We start from the raw sequence: 4,881 nt of genomic DNA, 5'->3' as shown, positions 1-4,881 counted from the left end.
TAACCTCAAATCACAGAAAAAAAAGAAATAAGCTGCCAGTGGCGTTGGGGCAGCGGAGGCACAGAAGCCAGATCTCTGGGGGTCCAACCTCCCCTTGTCCTCATGAAGTGGCAAACGCCACGCTGTCAGCCTCTTACAGCCATTCCTTCTTCTTGCAAAGACCCAAAGGTTAACGCTCATTCTCACCTTGACAAACACGCAAGCAGCGTGCCCAAAACACGAGAAATCGGCTCACAGCAGCCAAATTTAAGCGCAGCTTCGCTTGCCTCCTCTTAAACTTTGCACCTAGGGGCGGGCAGGCCGAAAGCACAGATATTATTAGTCCGTGGTGTGTGGGATGCAAACCACCAGCCTGCGTGGGTGGATGGAGAATCCCTCTGTGCCATTCCTGGCAAGGCCTCTAGATGTCCACACAGCCCAAAGTATGAGAAGGACTTGGCAGAGCCCCAGCTCCCCAGCCCAGGGATCTCCATCCTCACCCCCTCGCCACCAAACGCTCCCACAAAAGTTTCACCGCCCGGCCTGCGAGAGCGGTGAGGGTGAAGGAGGTCGAGGAGGGGATTTCCCCCCCAATTTTAGCCACCCAACCTGGTCCTCTAAATCAGGGAGCTTGATGTTTGGGGTGAGCATCTCCAGCGAGGATCCCCTTGCCCCCGCGCGCACACGCGCACGCTGGCAGCCTCAGGGCAGCTCTGGCTGCCGAAAAGCACCAAATCTTCCTTATTTCTTTGCTGCCTCCAGCATCTGCGGCCCCGGCTGGGGCCTGTCGGGGGACAACTGGATGGAGCAGGGACGGAAGCTCAGGAAATCTTTTGCTTTATGATATTTTTTCCTCCCTCCGTAACAACATATTCCAAACCCAAGTGGCACCAAAGGCAAAGAGGAGCTCGTGGTGTGGTTTGGCACAGAGATGAGCCGGATTTGTTCTGTTAGGAGGGGAAGGCTTGGCCGACGGAGCCGAGAGCGGTGGGTTCAGCTGGCCCTGCCGTGCGCCAGGAGCCCGGGAGAGGTCACACTCTCCCAGCCAGAGAAAAGAGCCGATGGAGCTGAGTCTTCCTGCCCAGAGCAGATGGTAGACACGGGACTTCCCAAACCCTGAATTCAAAGCCCTCCTTGTTTATAGATGACTGAGTTCAGTCTCTTGTCACAGGATGTTGACACTTTAGCTCTGGCTTTCCCCTTCCTCTGTTGCAAAAACACAATCTGGCCAGAAAAGAAATTAAGAAATCCCACCACGGCAGAGAACCATCTGTCAGGGAGAGCTTTCGCATCGTGCTCCTTGGCAGGAGCTGGAAACTTGGGGCTCTGGGGGAAAAGTCCTCACGCCCGGGCCCTGAGAGGACTTCAGCGGGGACGGGGAAGGGCAAAAGGGGATCCCGGTCTGTGCCACAACGCGTTTCAAAACCATCTGCAGCCTGCGCAAGGCTATGAAGCACGGGCAGCGGTGACGGAAGCCATCGCTGCAGATGAAAGCAGCAAAAAAAGCTGATTTTGGAAATGGGGATCTGCCCTGAGAGCTTTCCAACCCGTTTCTGGTCGATCCCTGGGAAAGCCCCAGCCGTGCTGTGCTCCCCTGCCTGAAGCCAGGCACCACAAACCTCTTCATCCTCACCAAAACTGCTGCTTTTCTTTGGAAACCGAAACAGAGACGCTCCCCTTGCTTCACTGCCTGCTTTCAAACCTAGAAATCTCAGGCAGCCCTTTTGCTGTTGAATCACTGCGGTGGCAACAGCCAAACGGGAGCAGCGAGAAGCCGAGCGTGGGACAGCGGTGGCTTTCCAGGAGCCACTCAAGTCCCACAGTCCCTCCTTTTCCAGCTGCAGCGACACGCACCCGATGCAGTCAGCGTGGGATTTATTTATTGTGTTCCCTGTGGATAAACAGCCTCGCCAAAGGAAATGCCTTTTCCGCCCCGGTCCCGCTCTCGGCCGCACAACAGGCACACTCTGTCCCTTCGCTTCGAGCGTCCCTCTCGTCCTCCCCTCCCCACCTCGAATTTGCTGGAAGCAACCATATATGGTGAAAAAACCGGAGAAAACGGCAGCGAGAAGCTCCAGGGCTGCAGCCTGCGGCAGGCACCCACCAGATCTCCCAGCGGTTCAGGGCTGGCAGCCGGCTGCCTGGTAGACGGGGGTCTGCCACCAGAGGAGCGTGGCTTCTCCGGGCAACGACGGGTAGCGGCTCCCGATAACCTAGACCAGGAAATAAAAAAAAGGCATTTATCAGTATCAGGCTTTTATTACAAGGAGGATGCAGACAGATGGTGGGAAGAAGGGCAGTTTCCAGCGAGGCATGGGGTGGCCGGCAGGGAGGGCGGCGCTGAAAGCTGTTGTCCTGCCCGGTTTCTGCCTTACCCAATTCCTTCTCCATGACCCGTGCACCAGCCCCGGCTTGCACTGAGTCACCTCGGGGCTTGGTTTCTCACTCAGCCCAGCCCTGCAGCTTCCCAACGGCATTAGCCACAGCGTCTGACATTAGTCATGCCTCCTCGCCGTCCCTCGCCCCCCGCCAGGCAGGCCGGAGGGGACAAGGCTCCGGCCACTCTCCCCGTCCACCCTCAGCAGCAGCTTTGCTCGCAATTAAGGGTGGGGGGATCCTCCAAGCACCCCGATCCCCGCGGGAAAGGAGCTGAGAGCGGGCTGAATGCCTTAAAACAATCCTTTAGCGGGAGCAAGGAAGCCCCCAAGAGCTGGTCTCTGTCTAGAAATCCAACTGGCTTCTCTTCTGCTGCCCTTGGTTTTTGAAAGAGAGGCGACGTTTTGAAGCTTTCGTTTTTACAAGCTAAAATTCCTAAGCATTTCCCAAACCCTTGCTTAATCCAGGGTGCTGCTTGCGTGGGAAACCTTGTGAACCAAGTCTCGGCCCCGAGGAAATTACAGCTGCTCCTTCTTCTGCAGAAGGAGCGGGGAGGCATTTCCAGCCGGATAGGGGTCAGGGGAGCAAAGGGCAAAAGCTGATTGACAGATAAAGAGAAATTTGGAGAGGACTGGGGCTGTGGAACGTGCCTTGGCCCGTATCGCTGGCAAGCTCTTTGGTTTCGGACTCCATCATCCTTTGACATGGCTGGAATGTGTTTTTACTGTCCAAAAGCGAGCAGCCGTGGGCTGGGTGCATCTTCCTTGGAAAGACGGGCACCGAAGGAAACCGGAGAGGGAGAGCGTAAACACGGCTCCGAAGGGAATGCCGGGCACGGACCCAAGCTGGGGTCTCTGGGATCAAATATCCCATAGCTGGCAAGGCTGGAAAGAGAGCTCTCCTCGTTTTGCCAAATTAGAACAAATCCTCAATTCTTCGTTAATCCGGCACCTTTTTTCCTAGTGTGCCACGAGAGACAATGGGGCGAGCGCGCCGGGACCGGGGCCGGCAGGAAAAGGCGCAGTTCCTCCATGACGTCCCTCCTTGTGAACCAATTCTCTCGCCGTAGGGAAAATTGTCCTGCAGTTTGGCAGGCGAACAGTTTATGCCCCACAGTTTATCTGGCTGGTTTATCGGTTTATCCTAACAGGTGTGAATTAACTCCGGGGGAAGGAGAGGGCGGCAGAGAAGGGAAAGCACGGTGCGTGCCGGGAAAGCACGGACAAACAAGCTCCAAAGGACAACGGAGACAACTCCTAACAAAAACATCCCTTTTCCTCCTTCGGGGTGGGGAGGTCTTGGGAACCCCCGTTTTCCATTCCTGCTTTGCTGGGTGGCTCCGAAAGGATTGTTTTCCCATTTCCTCCCCTCCCCGTGTTTTCCTGAACTGTAAAAGCATTAACAGCTTTCAAAACCAAGGGCAATATAGCCCCCGCCTGTCGGGGAAGAATGTATGCTCAGCAAAAATTATCTACGAAGGAAAACGCGAGGGTTTCTCCGAGTCCAAAGGGCTTCTACGGGGACAACACAGCTGTCCCCGCTCCCCAAATCCCGGCTGGAAAACGGGGACGAGGGGCCTGCCCCGGGCACGGTTTCTAGGAAAGATGTGGTTGTTTGCCCTCCCTTAGATCGAGGAAGGCTTGTTGGCGAAAAAAAATCCCGTTTTCTACGTCGAGCAGCGAGGCACATCGAGACATTGCGGTCTTAAAAATAAACATTTGCCTCAGGTTTTGTCACCGGCTGCGTTCGGTCGTCGTCGTCGTGTCGTCCCCCCGCCCCGAGACGCTGGCTCGAAGGATCCCGAAGCGCGGGGGAGCGGGAGGGGGCCACGCTTCCCTGTCAGCGAAACGGCGGCGCCTGGAAAGGGCCATTTCTGGGGAAAGTCCCCGAAATGGCGCGGGTGGGGAGGGGCCGCGGGTCCCCCACCACGGGGGGCTGTGGAAACCCCCCACACACCCCCCAGGAGGATGGAGAGAGGCCCCCAGGGTCAGGCTTCGATCCCCTACCCCAAATCCACCCTTTTTTACCTCAAATAATGTGGGGGGGGGGGGCACGGGGGGGGCTGAGGGAACCCCCCAGGCACCGGCTGAGGGGAGGCCAGGGGGGGTTGTGGCAATGCCCCCAGGCTGCCCTGGGTGGGGGGGACTAAAGAAGGGGGATGAAAGCCCCCCGAGGGGTGAGGGAACCAGCAGAGGCCCGGTGAAGCCGCTCCCAGTTCGACCAGTACAGCAGGGCCCAGCCCAGCAGGTCCCGAACTGGGCAGGGGGGCTCTCCCCCTCCCTCCCGGCTGAGAACATTACATCCCGTTCCCCGCTCGCCATTGGCCACCGCCGCCGCCCGTCCTCGCTCCCCATTGGCCTACCGCGCTGTCACTCCTCCCCCCTCACCGCCCGCCTGCCCCCCTCCTCTCCCCTGAACACGCTCGCCTCTCCTTCACACGCTGTCCACGCTCCGCACCCAGCGCGCTGATTGGACAGCGGGGCTGTAAACAAGGCAGCGGCGGCCAATGGGGGCGCTGATCACGCG

General features: G+C 58.0%; 1 long non-coding RNA gene across 1 annotated transcript; it reads right to left on the bottom strand.

Annotated features, from left to right (window-relative positions):
* Positions 1–1,837: 1,837 nt before the first annotated feature.
* LOC148053818 (uncharacterized) lies at positions 1,838–2,988 on the bottom strand. Its single transcript, XR_015707820.1, has 2 exons — positions 2,355–2,988; positions 1,838–2,192 (listed from the first exon to the last, which is right to left on the bottom strand). It is a non-coding gene; the product is annotated as an uncharacterized LOC148053818 (long non-coding RNA).
* Between the last annotated feature and the right edge of the window lie 1,893 nt (positions 2,989–4,881).

This window comes from Nipponia nippon, unplaced genomic scaffold, assembly GCF_047370975.1.
Source record: "Nipponia nippon isolate SJK-2023a ecotype South Korea unplaced genomic scaffold, ASM4737097v1 scaffold_36, whole genome shotgun sequence".
Classification (NCBI taxonomy): domain Eukaryota; kingdom Metazoa; phylum Chordata; class Aves; order Pelecaniformes; family Threskiornithidae; genus Nipponia; species Nipponia nippon.
The sequence above is the reverse complement of the archived record's forward strand: the minus strand, read 5'-3'. Positions and strand labels throughout refer to the sequence as shown.